Consider the following 18677-nt stretch of genomic DNA (forward strand, 5'->3'; position numbering starts at 1 on the left):
CATGATTGAACGCTATAATGGCCTTTTGAAGCAAGGTCTCCGGGTGTCAAAACACCCTCCTACGATGCGTGACTGGGCCTCGCGTCTATGGGACGTCCTGAGAGTCCTGAATGAGAGACCACGGAAGGGAGGGCCCGCACCAGTAGAAGCTCTGCTACATCGAACGGCCGCTCCCATTCAATTACAAGTTACCACGAGTGAGACTCTGTTAAAGCCAGGCTACGGCAGAAATGGGAACATTTTGCTGCCAGCACCCACATGCTTGGAAGCAGGGGAACGGCAGCAATGGACTTGGCCCTGGCAGGTCAAAAGCCCCCACTGTCGGTGGTTGGGTCTGATAGCCCCATGGGGGGCCGGTTTGACTCATGATTTGCAAGTGACGCCAGGGGTGGTGGCTGAGTGGCCACCGCAAGTAACTGTAGTATACAGAGGTCCCGATACCGGGATGATTTTGCGAGGAAACTATGTGCTCTCACTATGGCCTATTATGGGATCCCCTGTTCTGTTACATGTTGAAACTATGCAAGGGACCCCAAGCACTGCCATAAAGGTCTGGTACCACAAACCGGGAAAGGTGCCAGTGGCAGCAACCCTCCTTTCCCAGGACAAGAAGCTAGCATGTATCCTCCCAGATGGAAGGGATTTGCAATCGTTGGTTCCTAAGACTACGGTTTCTTTTCGTCCGTAGGTGTCAGTAGGCTAATATGACACAGGGACCCTCGCGGAAGACGCTTGTCACCTAGATTGTGAGGCGAGAACCTGTAGGGGTGGAGTGTGGGGGCAAAGCCCCAGAAAGTAGTTTACAGGCTCTCGGCCTCACGTGGAGGGATGCTGGCTCGGGTAGTAGATGGCCATCAGCTGGGGCTGGTTGGCCATCAGCTGTAGCCATTGAGCCATTAGCCACTAATATAACTGCTGCGGCTACGAAGGAGAGCCGAGGAGAGCCGAGGAGAGCCGAGGAGAGCCGAGGAGAGCCGAGGAGAGCGGAGGAGAGCGGAGGAGAGCGGAGGAGAGCGGAGGAGAGTGGAGGAGAGTGGAGGAGAGTCGTCGGTCGGTTGCAGAGAAAACGGACAGCAGGTCACACGTCCAGTGAACCCAGCCTCCAGTGAGACCGTAGTGGTATGACTCCCCTACCTATGGCTCCGTGGGTGTTCCTTTTTGGCCTCACCATATCCTGCGTTCTTGTATGGGGAGCGGGAGCAGAGACCCCGCAGGCTGCCCCGCATGACAGTCTTCTTCTCTCAAGGAATTTAACCTTCGTTTTCGCAGGAGTAGAAACTGTGCTGTAGTGTTTTCTATTTTTGCCCTCCCTCCCACAAAGCCAAAGAGTTTGCAAGAGGATAAAGTAGGTTCATGCTTGTTTAGGGACCCTGCTGTTTCCATTCCTTCAGCCCCTCTTCTTTCTCCCTCTGCTCAAACTCAGGGTCTTGGGGGATTCACACATCAGTCTAGATTTAGAGCAAAGTAACATAATTGGAAATCACCTTGAAAAGCTAAAAGGAGGGAGGGAGTCGAAAGCAGTTTTGGGGTAAAATAATCCTGGGATGGCAGTTTGGCACTGAATTTCTCTTTCTTCTTTCCTTCCTTCCCCGTCAGTGAGTGTTTATTGAGCACGTCCTATATGCTCCTAAGCTTTGAGAATGTAGAAATGAAAAGACAGGGTCCCTGACCCGATGGAGCTTACACGATGGGGAGGTGGGAGATAGTAACCATTTCTGATCCTGGTAAGTGTTGTTAATAAAAGTGATGTGATGGCTGAGAACTCCTGTAGGAGGCCACTTTAGAAAGACAATCTCTAAGATCGTATTTGGGTTGAAACCTGAAGGATGAAAAAGAGCCAGCGAAGAAGATGAGCTGAGAGAAGGTTGAGACAGTTCATAGTCTTTATACAGCAAATCCCAGAGGCAATAACAAAACCAAACAAAAACCCTTGAGTGTTTGAGGAAAGGAAAGGAGAATATTGTGACAGAAGCCGAATGATGGAGGAACCCCTGGAGGGGACTGGAGCAGGAAGCAGGCGCCGGCTGTGAAGGGCCTTCTAGGCTATCGTCAGGAGTCCATGTCATATTCTAAGAGCAACGTGAAGGCTCTAAGCTGGCATGATCTGATTTATGGTCTCAAAAGCTCATTCCAGACTGTTCTCTGGAGAGTGGCAGCAGAGGCCTCGGTTAGAAAGTTACTGATGAGAAGTCCAGGGACAAGACAATGGCCTTCATTAAAGTGGTGGCAATGGAGAAAAGAAGCAGGTTTTAGATAGCTTTTGGGTGACTGTCTGACATAACTTGTTTATACATTAGTGGGGGAGGGGGTGAGAAAAAGGGAGAAATCAAGGACGACTCTGAGGAGTTTTGCTGTGACCACCTGGTTTGAGAATGCTGTCTTTTCCTGAGCCAGGGAAGACTCACGGACAGGAGCTGTTTATTACTTTTGAAATACCTAGTAGATGTCTAAGTGCCCAGCAAAACAACTGCATACTGAGTCCGAAATGCATGTGAATGACCTGGGGCGGCAGATACACATTCAGGTCATCAGTGCCGAGAAGGCATTGCAAAGCCACAGGACTGGAAGAGCTCATCTGGGTAGAAAAGAGGGCTCAGTCTGAGTCCCGGACATGCCGGCGTTTACAGATCAGGCAGGAACAAAGGAGGCAGCCACGTGTGTGCTTAGTAAAGCAGGAGGAAATTCAGAAAACCAGAGAACATTCCAAAAAGCGGTCCACTGTATGGAAGACTGAAAGTTCAAGCACTTATGAAATCTGACAATTAAGTTCGCGAACTTGCCACCAGCCACTTACATTGGCAGCGCAGTACAAACCGTTGGTACAGTGCACAGAACAGCCCCTACGACAATTGTCTGGCCCAGAATGTGAGTAGCGCTGAGGCTGAAAACCCTCCTCCAAGCCAAGGCCAAATTGTGGGAGAATCCCGCTACACCCAGTGTCCTCTCCACCAGGGGCTGCAGCAAAGGGAGGGTGGGAGGCCAGAGAAGGGCTGGGGGAAACAGCCATCTGTGCTCTGCAAACCATGATACTGAAATAGGCCGGGGGGTTGGGGGGGTGGGGTGGCACCAGGCATCTGGAGGAGAAGAACCTAGGGGCTCCTGAGCCAAGGGGAGTACTTTGAAGGTAACTGTAGTGATATTCAGCAATGAGGTATGTAGCACTTTTCCTGGGATGAATTCGCGAACTGAATTGTCAGACCTATTGTGTGGCTTCTGGTAAATTGCTTCATCTATCTATCTAAACTCAATTTCCTCATAAGTAAAACATGGACAAAAATAGTACCACAGAGTGTTGAGAGTATTAAAACAAAACAAAACAAAACACAATGTATGTTTTCCTCTATGTGAGGGAATGTTCTATGTGCCTGGCAGGTAATAAGTAATAAATGGCTGTTATTGTCTTTGCTGTTGCGTTTGGAAATCTATAAGGGGAAATATATGTCGGGGGAAAAGTACGTACATTTAGTGGAAAAGTTCTGAATAACAGATACCCACTTTCGTCACATCTTGCAAATCATTCTTTAATGTTCCTTTTCGTCTTTGTGTCTTTTTAGCTTCTTTTCTGGAGTCAGGGCTTGAGATCTGAGAATTCCTTCTTCTCTGGTGAGTCAAAGGTTGCTATGACAACTGCCTGGAAATGAAAGTTCTGTGCTTTATTTATTTATCTGAGGGTGATGGGCTGCAGAAAGAGAAAAATGCGATTGCCACAAACGTTGCCTTACAGCCTTTAGAAAGAAGGCATGCAAGGGCCGTGTTCTCTCTCATACTATCAGTATCCTTATTGTTTGCATAAAATTTACTCTCTTCCTTTTTTTCTACGAAGTATTTGAGGTCATTGACAATATTCAGACACATAAAAGTTGAGGCAGTCTAAAAAAGATAAACAAAGAAGATGAAATACTACTTGGAGGAGAAATAACCTGTAACAAATCTACAACAGAGTTCTTAACACTGTGCAACAAATTTAACTCCAAGTGTTTTGGAAGTCAAGTAAGACTGGGAAACATGATGGTTTAAGGAATTCTCAAACATCTGCTTCAAGGTCATAATAGGCATGTTGGTTAGGAGAAACGTTTAAACTGATATATATGTGTTGCTACTCTCTAACAGTAATAGTGGCCGACAGTTGCATATCACTTTACAGTCTCTAAAGCACTTGCATGTTTACAGAAGGTGCAATTATAGCTATTCTTTTTTATACAACAAATTAACACAGATAGAATCTTGAACCTTTAATTTTTGAAACCCTGCTCTTTCTACTACACCAAGAGGCAACTTAATTACAATTTTTTTTAAAAAAAAATCATGAAATACAACATTCAGAAAACTACATAAAATAGGTATATATATTTTAAGAAATAACTATAAAACATCCATGTGGCTACCATCAAGTCAAGAACTAAAACCGTCCTGGAACTCTAGAACAGCAGCTCTCAACATTTTTGATTTCATGACTCCTCTATGCTTTTCAAAATTATTGAGGATCTCATATGAATTTATATTTATATGGCCTATATCTGGGAATATTTAAATTATTAGAAATTAAAATTGAGAATTAAAAACAGTGTTTATTAATTTACTTTAAAATAACAAGAATAAAATAACTGCATATTAACTTAAATAAAACTTTATGAAAATTAAATATTTGCCAAAGCAAAAACGTATCAGTAAGAAGAGGGACATTATTTCACACTGTTTTCAAGTCTCTTTGCTGTCTGGTTTAATAGATGACAACTGAATTCTTATATCCAATACTACATTCAGTCTGTTGTGGCCTGTTGCTTTGGTTAAAGAATATGAAGAAAATCTGGCCCCACACAGATATGTAGTTGAAAAGGGGGTGGGAGTACTTTAGCGGCATGTTCAGATTACTGTGGATATTCTTTGTACTACACTAGAACTCCACGGGTACTTTTTAAAGGTTAGTTGCAATGTGAAATCTGAAATCATATCATATTCTGTTACATTATAATCGGTTGGTCTAACTTTATGTTTGAATGGCTCTGTCACCCATGCGTGATTTTGTAACACTATGCACTTATGTATGCACTGTTCATCTGGAAAATACTGGTCCATTGAGTTATGCAGATTCTCCAGATGTTAACACATTTCATTTTGCTATATCCAAAAAGTCACAGCCATTAACATGACTACCAATATCATCACAGAAATCTTTCAGTGTTCGTACGTAGTCAAACTCATGATGGTAGATACAAATTTTCCAAGTTTCTAGTTTTCACTTGAAACCTCAGATTTTGTCCTTGGCAACGAAAATTGTCAGGTGTCTTCCTTAGAGTGACCAGCTCGCTTTATTTTTGAGAAAATGCCTCCCAAATACCCAAGTCTGAATAACCACTGTGTGTCAGCATTCTTTCAAGTAAAAATGGTATTCTCTGAAAAAATGAACAACTTTTTTCAGCCACTCAGTTGCACAAGTGTGTTTCCTTTGGGACCACCGTGGTGTTCAGGGCTTGCGTCCGAGCGCTTTCTGCTTTCCAAGTGTGGTCTCTGGACCAGGAGCGTGAGCATCTCCTGGGAACTTTTTCAGAGACACCAATTATTGGACCCCATTCCAGACCTACTGAATCAGAAACTCAGGGTGATGGCCTGTGGTCTGTTTTTTACAACCCTCCCAGAGATTTCGATTTCCTCTGCAGTCTGCAAACCGCTGCTTCAGTCGGAGAGCATTCATGGGTCCTCAGTCTTGGCTGCACATTCCCATTACCTGGATAGCTTAAAATCTCCAACACCTCCTTGCTCCTGATCAATTAAGTCAGAATCTCTGAGGGAGAGACCCAGACATCAGGATTTTTTTTTCAGTTTCCCTTATGATTCCAAAGTGCACCCACTGTCTTAGGTTATCTTTCTCAAACAGTTCTCAGCCGTGTTCTTATCTGGTGCTGAACTCCATCTGTTGAAAATGGAGTTATCTGACACATTCCCGGGGTGCTAATAACTAGCCTGCTGCTGGTTGGAGAAAAAAACATGTGTTTTCAGAATCATTTTCCTGTGGTAAATAGTCAGGAAATCCCAAATGGTGAACAAGAAATGACTAGGAGCACTAGATTAGCAGCTCTCACCCTTATTATAATGGTAATATTTATTATCATTGCCATTTTATAACATTTTCACACCACTTTGCCATCCTCAAATGAAACACATACATAGTGCAATCTACCTGCACATATCATTTAAAAAAAAATCAATATAATGCTCTAATTGTATTATGAAGGATAAACAAAAGGAGGTTAATTTATAATAAAAGTAGATATTGCAGTGTGTAAGTGCTTGGGGAAAAAATTGTCAGACATACGAGTAATGAAGTTGTCAAGTGTTGGCATATGAATTTTTTAAATTGAGGTATAATTGACATAAAACATTATTAGTTTCATGTGTATAACATAATGATTTAATATTTGTATATGTTTTGAAATGATCACAAGTCTAGTTAACATCTGTCACCATACAGTTAAATTTTTGTTCTCATGGTGAAAATTTGTATTATGAGATCTACTCTCTTAGCAACATTCAAACATGCAGTACAGTATTATCAGCCATAGTGTGCATTACATCACCAGGACTTATTTTATAACTAGAAGTTTATGCTTTTTGACTTCCTTCACCCATTGGCCCACCTTCCTCCCAACCTCCTCCATCTGACAACCACCAATCTGTTCCATGTATCTATGAGCTTGTTTGTTTTTTTGTTTGTTTGTTTTGTTTTTAAGAGTCCACATGTAAGTGGAAGATAAAATATAAGATCATATAGTATTTGCCTTTCTCTACTTAACTTATTTCAGTTAGCATAATGCCCTCAAGGTCCATTTATATTGTTGCAAATGGCAAGATTTCATTCTTTTTTTTGTGGTGCAATAATATTACACACATACACACACACACACACACACACACACGCACACACGCACACACACACACGACCCTCCCATCTATCACCTCAATAGATCTAGTACCCATCTCATACCATACATAGTTATTACAATATTATTGACTATATTCCTTATACTATACCCTACATCCCCATGACTACTTTGTAACAACCAATTCGTCCTTCTTAATCCCTTTCCCTTTTCACCCACCCCCACACCCTCCCAATTGGCAATCGTCAAAATGTTCTCTGTATCTATGAGTTTGTTTCTGTTTCATTTGTTTATTTTGTTGTTTAGCATCCACTTATAAGTAAAATCATACGACATTTGTCTTTTGCTGTCTGACTTACTACACTCAGTACATTACCCTCTAGGTCCATCCATGTTGTCGCAGATGGCAAGATTTCAATGTTCTTTTTATTGCTGAGTAATATTCCATTGTATATATGTGATACCTCTTTATCCATTCATCCATTCAGGGGCACCCAGACTGCCTCCACATCTTGGCTATTGTAAATAATGCTGCAATGATCATATAGATGAGCACATCCTCTTGAAGAAGTGTTTGGGTTTTTCTTTCCAGATACTCAGAAGTGGGATTATTATGTCCTTCTTTGTCTTTTGTCATAGTCTTTCAAAGCCTATTCTGTCTTGTATAAGTATTGCTACTCCAGATTTTTTGTTTGTTTCTATTTTCATGAGATATCTTTTTCCATTACTTTTCTTTCAGTCTGTGTGTATCTTTTGGTCTGAAGTAAGTCTCTTATAGGCAGCATATGGAAGGGTCTTGTTCTCTTATCCATTCAGTCCCACTGTCTTTTGATTGGAGCATTTAATCCATTTACATGGTATGATTAAAAAAATACGGTGCATGTTTAAATTAAAAAAATTTATTACAGTAAAAGACACAATGCCATTAATCCACCTCAAAAAACTCCCCCTCACTTCCTGTAACACACTTATCCCATTATTCTTATCACTTTCTGAAATAGTTCTGGAAGTCCTCTTTTGTGAGTGTCTTTAGTTGCACTGTCCTGGCTGCCTCAATGTCCTGAATCAATTCAAAACATTTACATTTTGACTTTGGGGAAGAGCCAGAAGTCACATGATCCAAGATTTGGTGAATAAGGTGGATGAGGACACACCATAATGTTTTTATTTGACAGAAATTGCTGTACCAAAAGTGATGTGTGACACACAGTGTTGTCATGATGGACGGTAAAATCATTTGCCCATTTCTCAGGCTGCTCTTTATGCACATCGTTTCTCAAATGCTTGTAAAGACTCACAAAAGAGGACTTCCAGAACTGCTTCAGAAAGTGGCAAGAACGATGGGATAAGTATGTTCATAGTGAGGGGGAGTATTTTGAGGGGGATTAATGCCAATGTGTCTTTTACTGTAATAACTTTTTTAAATTTAAACATTCACTGTATGTTTTGATCCCACCTTGTACATTAAAAGTAATTGTTCAAAGGTATGTAGTTATTGCCATTTTATTATTCCTATTTTTTCTTTTCTTTTCTTTCTTTTTTTTTTTTTTTTTGGTCCTAAAAAAAACCCCTCTAAGATTGCTTGTAATATTGGTTTTGTGGTGATGAACTCCTTTAGCTTTTTCTTGTCTGGGAAGCTCTTTATCTGTCTTTTGATTCTAAATGATAGCTTTGCTGAGTAGACTAATCTTGGTTGTACATCCTTGCGTTTCATCACTTTGAATATTTCATGCCAGTCCCTTCTGGCCTGCAAAGTTTCTGTTGAGAAATCAGGTGATAGTCTTATGGGAGCTCCTTTGCAAGTTACTAACTACTTTTCTCTTGCTGCTTTTAAGATTCTCTCTTTGTCTTTAATCTTTGGCATTTTAATTATGACGTGGCTTGGTGTGAGCCTGTTTGGGTTCAACTTGTTTGGGACTCTCCATGCTTCCTGGACTTGTATTTCCTTCACCTGGTTAGGGAAGTTTTCCATCGTAATTTCCTCAAATAGTTTTCCAATTCCTTGCTCTCTCTCTTCTCCTTCTGGTACCCCTATAATGTGAATGTTGGTACACTTGATGTTGTCCCAGAGGTATCTTAAACTGTCCTCATTTTTTTGGATTCTTTTTTCTTTTTGCTGTTCTGATTGGGTGTTTTCTCTATCTTTTAAATTCCTGATTCGATCCTCTGCCTCACCTAATCTACTGTTGACTCCCTTTTAGTGTACTCTTCATTTCCATTATTGTATTCTTTATTTCTGACTTTTTTGTTTTGTTTTCCATCTCCATTTTTATGTTTCATATCTCTTTGTTGAAGTTCTCCCTGAGATCATTGGGCATCCTTATAACCAGTGTTTGAAACTCTGCGTCTAGTAGATTGATTGTCTCCAGGTTATTTAGTTCTTTTACAGGAGCTTTGTTGTGCTCTTTTATTTGGGACATATTTCTTTGTCTCCTCATTTTGGCTGCATCCCTGTGTTTGTTTCCATGTATTAGGTAGGGCTGATATGTCTCCTGGTCTTAGTAGAGTGGCCTTAATGTAGATGTGCTGTGGAGCTCAGTGGTGCAGTCTTCCTGGTCACCTTAGCTGCACACTGCAGGTGTGTCCGTTGTGTGGGTTTGTGTGCCCTCCTCTTGTAGTTGAGCCTTAGTTGTTATTTGCACATCAATGGGAGGTATTGACCCTCAGGCTCATTGGTTATGAGGACTGGCTGTAACTACAGTGGAAGAGTTGTGCAGGGGCTGACCCTGCGGAGCAGGATCTGGGTTAGGAGGGCTCTGGTGTCAGCCTAATCCACCCCTTAAGTGTGTCATCCTTGAAGTGGCTGGGTGATGCTCCAGCTCATTTCAAAGCTGGCTACTGGGTGCACCAAACCAAAGCCACCTGGGAGGGGACCTGCTGCAAGTGGAGTTCAGCCACAGCCCGTGCCCCACCTGAGGCCACCAGGCAAGAGCCACAAAGCAATCCACAGATGGCCACCACCAGTACTGTGCTTGGAAGTACCTCAAGTGGCCAAGCCTCAAACCAAGGCTGTTTACCGCTAGTGCCGGGCTTAGGGCTGCTCAGCCAGAGATACGGAACGTGCTCAAGCCAGACGGTGCTTGTCTGGGTTCTGCAAGTCTTTGAGAGACTCTAGGAAAGTGTGCAGCATGAGCCAAGGCAGGCAGTTTGTACAAAACAGCTATTTGAAGTGGCTTGGGTGTGTTCGAAAGTTGGGTGGGGCAGGTGTCTCAGAATCAACAGGGCATAGCAAATGAACTGCATTAGCCAGCTTGATGGTGACTCAGATGTGGTGGCCACCTGCATCGGCACGCCAGGAAGGGGGGGGGGGGCTCAACAAAGAAATTTCCTCCACCAGCTTCTCCTTCCAGGATAAAGCTGCCTTTCCAGCCCTCGTCCTGAAACCAGACAACTCAGTTCCACCATATGTCTCTGCTGCCTTTCTAACTGCTGCCACAGCCCTGGAACTCAGAGCCAGTGAGTCCATTGGTGAGCAAGTCTGCGTGCAGTCCCTTTAAGAGGAGCACCTGGGGGTACAGCTGCCCTCCATCCCACTCAGTCACAATTCTCTGCTAGTTTTCACAACCAGAAATTATGGGGACTTTTCTCCCCGGCACTGGAACCCTGGGCTGGGGTGGGACTGGGACCCCTTGCTCCTTTGGGAGGGACTTCTGCAACTGAGATATCCCTCTCAATTTTTAATGGTCACATGTGGGTGTGGGACCAGCCTATTCCGAACCTCTGCGCCTCTTACCAGTCTAGAGGTGGCTTCTTCCTCATGTCCTTAGTTGTAGGGCTTCGGTTCAGCAAGATTTCGGTTCAGGTGATTCTCAGTGATGGTTGTTTTGTTTGTAATTTTGATGTGGTTGTGAGAGAAGGTGAGCAAAGCATTTACCTACTGCACCATCTTGACTGGAACTATAATTATTTCAATTTTAAAAATCATAATCACAAACTAATATATCACCTAACCAAAGTTTAACTGTAATTCCTGAATATCATCAAATATTCAATCAGAGTTTAAAATTTTCTCACATTTTCTTAAATATCTTTTTATAGTTCATTTGTTTGATTCAGTTCAAACACTGCATTAGGTTGCTATGTTTCTTAAATCTTTATTAATCTGTAATGAGTCTTCTCTTTTTTATTTCCTGCCATTTATTTATTGAAAAAACTGGGTCATTTGTCAGTTTCCCACATTCAGAATTTTGATGATTGTGTTTTTATGTTGTCATTTTGTAATGTTCCTTTTATCTCTATATTTACTGTAATCTTGCTGTTAGATCTAGAGGCTTGATCATATTCAGGTTGGATTTTTTTTGGGGTGGGCAGGAAAAAATTGTTTTTTGGTAGAATGCCCTTCTCATTGCATCATAACAGAAAGCACATCAATATCTGTTTCTCTTTTTCTGATATAAAAGTTGATTAATGGGTCCAAGTGTCGACAACATGATCTATCTTTTGTAAAAGTTTCCCATCAGCCCTTTACCTAATGGTCTTAGTAGCACTGATGATCATTGACTTGGTCCATTATTTCATTCAGAGTTTCAAATGGTGATATTCTAACTTTTATATATTTTTTCTGTATTCATTACCTGAAATATAACTTTTTCTCTTCAAATATGTGTGTAGGAAACACAGTTTGCACAGGAAAGGCAATGTAAGTGCTCAATTTAATTCCTTTTTTTATAGTCTTTAAATGAATTTGTATTCTAAATTTTTAGTTTTGAACATCATTATGTACTGATGGGTTTTAATGTATTTGATATTTTTCATTTTTCATTTGCTTCAGTCATCAGTCATTATACTGTCTCATTTTGGGCCAGATGGAATGTCTTCAAGTTGGTTCCTGAGTACTTCTGACATGACTTTAACAGTCTTAGCTGCCTTCCTTGCTTTTGGGTATGAAAGCTATTTCAGGCTTATCTTATATTTTCTGCCCCAACCCTGGAGTAAGCTATTTCTCAAAGGAGCCTTTTTTCTATAGGGGAGGATTTTCCTGTACTCATCTTAAGTTTATTAACTGGGGCCCTGCAAATTTAGACTGACAAAAGACATTTACAAAAGAAAGACAAACAAGTTTATTAACATGTGCATTGTGAATACACTTGGGAGTACTCAGTGATGAGTTACTCAACGGGATGTTTGGACTTTGAGCTTATATAGCATCTTAGCAAAGAACAATAATTTTGTAGACAAAGGAAAAGGATTTTGAACTTCTAGGGTTGGCAAATTGTGGCAGGGCAAATATATGGGGAAACTAATGGTAGGAAGGGCTAGTTTTAGCAAAGACTTGTATACGTAGATTCCTCTGGTGACTTCTCTGGGCTGATAAGGATCTACAGTTGTGTCTAGTGATTAACTTATGTCCTTTCTGGTAGAGAGGGTAGGGAGGACACCTCTCCAAGTTTATGTTCTGCTTTTAGGCAAGTAGGGGGAGGGCAGAGAGCTTTTCTTGTATCTCCTTCATTGTCTTCAGATCAAAATAATCCTTATGCTAAAGTGGCATAATTTGGGCTGGCATATTCTGCTACTCTTCAGCTCCTTTTCTGGGATGTAGTTTTTAGACCATAACCTGGGTGATAAATTACATTTTGAGAACAAATTAATGCTTCTAATTTAAATGTAAAATTATAGGAATTTTACTTCTTTGATTTTATACTTGTATATTTTTTCTCTAACACCAAAATTCTTTGTTCCTTTATGATACTAATATATCGTTTATTTGCCTTATCTCTATATACATAAAACTATTTTCCAAATAATAGCAGCATTGATTAAAAATATAACTGAATAAAGTTTAATTTCCCTGCAGTTTTTTTTCTCCCCTTACTTGAAAGGAATATACTATACACCACTGTTCTGTACAAAATTGCTGGCAATTTTGCTTTTAATTTTTTTTAAGTTAGCAATATGTCCTAGGATCATTTCATAACTATATACAGAGTTATTACCTTTTTACAGCTGCATAGCACTTCACTGTATGGATGCACTGCAATGTATTCCCCCACTGATGAACATCTGGATGAAAAGAAGTCTTATTGTATTACAAATATTGCTGCAAGAACTATCCTTACTAGTCATAATTTGATATTTTTGTCATATTTTCTTTGGAGTAGATTCCTAGAAATAGGATTCTGGGTCAAAGATAAATGAATTTTTAATTTTGCTAGATATTGTCCAATTCCCCCTATAGAAGTCATACCATTTTGTATTCCCACAAAAAATGTGTGAGAATTCCATGTGCTCAAAATTAGGATTTTAGAGACAACAATCGAGAGACTATTTTTGGCAATTTTGTTTATATTTACATTTTGAAATAAGGAATATATATCTATATGTACATATATATACATGTATATATATGTAGCCAAAAAATGTATACACATTTTAAGAAAGGAAAAACTGTATTAAAATTGTAATTCTCAATATATACCGATAACAAAAGATGAATACATGTCATGTGTATACATTTTTTGGCACCCCCTGTATATGTGAAATAGGCACAAATTCAGAAAAAGCATATTGTATCGGTGATTCAAATATCAGGTCAGTGTTGCTGCTGGTGATATAATTTTTCAAAATGGCAGAAACAAACAAAACTACAATTTCCTCCTAGTGTGGGGGCACATCCTTGCCTGTATAATGATCTAGATATTCGAAAGACAAGGAGAACAATGCCTAGAAGGACAGTGAAGTTGGCTGGTTATTACGAAACTGTATTAATGCCCTGCAGAGAGAGAATGAGAAACTGAGGACTATTTACAAACAGTTAAAGCCTCAGTGTGAGAGCAAGAAGGCCTCTTTTGGAATTTAGAAAAAACTAGGACAAGTTTGTCATCTTACCTTAGGGGTACAGTAGACAGCTAATAAGGGTGCTGCTTAACGTCTACAATCAGGAAGAGGCAAAAATGGAGGGGAAGGAGGCTAAGGGCAGTCATCTCAAAAAGTCACTCAGTTCCTGAATTTGAGCCAATTTTCAGATCTGGAGTCCATTGACAAAAGAAGTGGCTGGGTCCCTCAGCAGGAAAGGCTCTGCAGCATTGTGCAAAGTATATATTGCAATGATTCTTCCAGTCATTCCCCAAAGGGACCCCGGACATTCACTTGAGTGGAGCATTCACAGTGGGAAAAGGGGAATGAATGCTCAAGCATTTGAAGAAGCTTTGGAGCTCGGTTCTGAGTCGACTTTGCTATCCTGAGACCCAAATTGTCATCATGCTCCCCGTTAGGTCAGGGGCATACAGAAGCAGCTAATAGAGTCCTAGCTAAAGGCTGGTTTACAGAGAACTCACTGGATCTGCAAACCCACTTGTTTCCCTGGTCCCTGAGTGTGTAATTGCAATAGACATACTTGGCAGTTGAAATACTAGGTCCTCAGGCTGTCAGGTAAGAGCTGTCATAGTGCGGACAACCAACCACAAGCCTTTGAAATTGTTCCCCATCCCAGCTAAGATAATAAAAATGCTACTGTGTCCCATGTGTTGGAATGGTATCATTGCTAGGGCAGGTGAATAATGGCTCAGGAGCGTATTATGTGGTCACTGGTATGGTGAATGCATTCTCTTATATTTCAATCAGAAGGATAAGCAGATTACATTCACGTGGAAAAAGGTAATACTTATTTCCAGTTTTGTCCAAGGATTACGTTAATTCTTCTACTCTATTGCAATTCAGTCTGAAGAGATCTAGACTATCTGGACATCCTGCAGAACATCACATTGATATGTTACACCAATAACATGCTGATGGGTAGAATGAGCAAGAGGCGGCTCGTGTACTAAAGGCCATGGGAAGATATATACATCCAGAGGGTGGGAGATAAACCCTACAAAGTCTCAGGGATCTGCCACTTTGGTAAAGTTTTTAGAGGTCCAGTAGTCAGTGGCATGTGGAGACATCCTCTCCAGAGTAAAAGACAAATTTCTGTATCTTGCATCTCTTACTATAATGAAGCACGGTGCCTGGTGAGTCACTGTGGGTTCTAGAAGCACAAATTCTGGCTCACAATCTTGGTCACATGGAGGTTGCCAGTTCTGAGTGCAGCCTGGAAAAGCAATGGGCTCTGCAACACTCTGTGGAATTTACAGTAAGTCCCAGGAGGAGATCAGTAAAGGCCCCTGGGGTTTGGGAGCAAGGCCATGGCATTTGCAGCAGATTTTACTTCTTCCAAGAAACAGCCTTGATGTGGTATCGGGCCCTAGTAGGGGCAGAAAGCTTGACCATGGGGCAGCAAGTTACCACGTGTCCGGAAGTGCCCACGATGAGCTGAGTTCTGTCAGACACGCCCAGTCATAAAGTTGATGGGCCCAGCAGCAGTTCCTCATAATACAGAAATGATGCATTCAAAATCAAACCCCAGTAAGACGAGAGGGCATGAGTAAACTCTATGAGGTATTAGTCCAGACCCCCATATCACCCACTATACTTGTTCCAGTACCTTTCCCTCAGGCTGGATGGCCATAAGGAGGGTCATATATTAGAGTGGGCACAAAAGGTGAAGATTTTTATATCATATGTTCATTCCAAACAGAAAAGCATTAACCATGGAAAAGAAACAGAATCAAGTAGACAAAAAGATTCTCCCACTTGATGTTTGCCAAGCTTCCTCAGGGTCCACTCCAGAACTGGCACAGTGTGCACGTGAATGGAATGGACATGTTTGCAGAGATAGAGGCCACATATGAGTCCCAAAGCATGAATTTCCACTTACCAAAGGCAACATAGCTAGCTACTTCTGTATCTGAAAGTCTAACCTACCACTCTGAGTCCCTGATATGGCACTACTATCTGAGGAGATAAACCAGCTACCTGGTGGGAAGTCAACAACATTGAGCCCTTTTCATTCTCGAGTGACCAGTGGTTCATCTTCACAGGGATAAATACCTATTCTGGGTCTGGGTTTGCCTTTTCTGCCTGCAGAGCTCAGCCTATATGACTATCTAAGAGCTCACAGAAGAGGAGGCCTGGTCTGATCCACTGGCAGGAGATCCAACTCAACATAGCATCCAAATGGGGGAACCACTTCCCCATAAAGGTGTGGATGTGAGCTCATGACCAAGGCATCTGCTGGTTGTAGCACCCACTAAACTCTTCAGAAATTGCCAGCCTGAGAAGAGGTGGACAGTGTACTGAAAATGCCGCTGAAGTGCCTGTGTAGAGGCAATACTCTGTAAGCATGGCGTGCCATCCTTCAAGATGAAGTGTATACACTAAAGCAGAGACCTCCGAATGGCACTGACCCTGATAGGAAGAATATAAGATGAGGAAGAAATGGTCTCAACATCTCAGTGAGTCATTGGGAGACATCATGCTTCCTGTTCCTACAATTCTGGGCTTTGCAGGTTTAGAAGTCCTGGTCCCCGAACGGGGTGCATTTTTTCCAGGAAACACTACAAGGGTCCTATTGAACTACAAGCTATGGCTACTGTGTGTCCAGGCAGCAGGAGGCAAGAAGAGGAGTCTCCATCTTGGCAGGAGTATCTGACCTAGGTTAACAGGAAGAGGAAGGGCTGCTTTCATGCAATGGGCAGGGAAAAATCTATGTGGACACTAGAGGATCCACTTGAAAGTCTCGATACTTAATTGGAACAGTGGCAGGACATGAGCAGCAATCCCAGCCGGAGAAGTGTATAATTATCAATAAATAGATATTCTCATCAAGAATTTGGGTCTCACCCAGGTAAGCCACTGAGACCTACGGAGGTGATAGGTAAAGAAGAGTAGAATTTGAAATGGGGAGTGGAGGAGGAGGAAGATAAGTAGCAGATGCAGCCCTAAGACCAACTGAGTGGCAAGGGTGTGGTTTGTCCCAATAACTTCCTTCTTTAAGCTTTTGCTGAAGAAGATTGGTCCAGAGGAATCGTAGAGGATTTGCTCCCAGAATGGGGTAAAGGAGTGGATTGGTGTTGTGCAGCGGGTTTATGGTGGCCATGGGATGCTCTGCGTAGGTCTTCCTTCAAGAGAGCACCTGCTGGAAAGACTAGAAAGAAAAACAGGATTCAAGGTATCATGAAGAGGATAAATAATAGATGCCAAAATATCAGGACTACGGAAACATGAGGAAATGATACTTACGAAGATGAAGCAGAGGCCGAAGATGATGAAAGCGAAAAGGAATCCTTTAACAAAATGCCTCCTGAAGTAATTAAAAATGACATTAGTTCATCTCCAAATGTCAAGGTACAATTTAAAAATTATGCCAAGAGAATTCTTCCCAAGCTGGCCTATTCAGAAGCAACTACTGGCGCAAAAGATAAACTAGTAAAGCACTTGTTAATGGTGATATAAAGATTTTCAAATTAAAAAATGTGCCTCTGTCTATAACTTAGGCAAAGGGTTACAGACTGTCAACTAAAAAATGGGTAGCTGTGATGGTAAACCTGTCAACGTGAATGAAGTTGACAGTGAAGTGGGACCCTCAGAGTGTCTGAACAGGAAACCAACGGGGTGGATCTGTGATAAGATTGACACTGTAGACCAGATGGCGCCACCTCTGTTAAGTTCCGATGCTATCCCTCTGGAGGACCACAAGCAAAACAAAAAATGTCGTAAAGTTTCCCCCAAATTCTGAAATGACTTTTGAGGTCAGAAGAGAAAACAAAACTGCTGCAACTCAGAAATGTGAATACTCATGCAGCTTGGGAAGTTAATTCATCCTATTTTCCATGCTGGATTTAAACTCTCAAGACTTGTTTCCCAAAACTTATTCTGTATCCAATTTTAACCTTGTTAAAAAAAAAAAAAAAAAGCATCAAAATAGTCACCTTGGCATGTCTCAGAAGATTCTCTTGTTTATGTTATCTTGTTCTCTTGCTTTACAGGCAAAAGTTTCTGAATAGTGTCATTTTTGTTTTCTTAGAGACAGAGACAGACCTGCCCTGAGGACCGTAGTTAGCTGTTAGCTGACAGTCTTCTACTGCCGACCTTGAGAATCCACCACAGCATTTATGCTACAGCCTCGCCCTCCCAGAACTGCTCCCTACTAATGGCAAAGAACAGAAGGGCACTGGAGTCAGGCCCTGCCTGCCCAAATTGGGACCCCTCAAATGGTCAGTCTTTCCTCTGAGGCTCCCTGTTGGCCTGGCCAAGACCTTCTTAGAGACGTATAGCAGCCTCAGACTCTTCCTACCTAACCTTCCTTCCTTCTCTCTCTCCTTTCATGAGTATCGAGCTGCTGCAGCCTGAAGCCAGTCCTGGCCTGCTGCCGCCTCTCTCCTTTATTCTTAACACGTGGCGTATGGGCGGGGTTTAAATCCCTCATACCCCTCTGTTCCGGCAGGTTTTTAAAAGAAACTACTTTAAAATACACTCTTCTCTTTAAAGCGTAAATGCTTCTATGTCATTTATTATATTTCTATGGAATTTTTTAGGATTTACTCACCTATGATGTTAGTAATCCCTCCTGGTGTGATACTGCAGAAAGCAGCTTCCTTTGTGCAGTGGGACACAGCAAAAATTGCATATGTACCGAGTTTCACTTCTCACTTTTTTTGATGCGCACACTTTACACACCCGTGTGTGATATTTTTTCTTTCCTCCTCCCACTATGGGCTCCAGATGATGCGTGGCCAAATCTCCCGAGAGCCTGGCCGGGTTGTCTTCCTTGGGGGCCCACTGCGTAGGCACTTTCACAGCTGGTTCCCTATCGCCACTCGTCTCACCTCCCTGTCTTGGCCTCTCACTGCTCTCTGCCCAATCTTTTGAAATTCTCGTTATTTGTCCTTAACGCATGGCTCAGAAAAAACGAAGATTCTCGTGATCCATACGCAACGTGTTAACAGCCATTCCCCCAGCAAACCTTTTGCACTTCTAATTCTG

General features: G+C 41.7%; 1 protein-coding gene across 1 annotated transcript in view; it reads left to right on the forward strand.

Moving 5' to 3' along the window:
- Positions 1–18677, forward strand: part of CEP83 (centrosomal protein 83) — a 186608-nt gene that overhangs the window by 47309 nt on the left and 120622 nt on the right. Inside the window, exon 2 of the mRNA XM_074325264.1 lies at positions 3555–3603. The gene's annotated coding sequence lies outside the window, so the exon portion shown is untranslated. The remainder of the gene's footprint in view (positions 1–3554; positions 3604–18677) is intronic.

This window comes from Rhinolophus sinicus, linkage group LG02 (assembly GCF_036562045.2).
Source record: "Rhinolophus sinicus isolate RSC01 linkage group LG02, ASM3656204v1, whole genome shotgun sequence".
NCBI classification, from domain to species: Eukaryota; Metazoa; Chordata; class Mammalia; order Chiroptera; family Rhinolophidae; genus Rhinolophus; species Rhinolophus sinicus.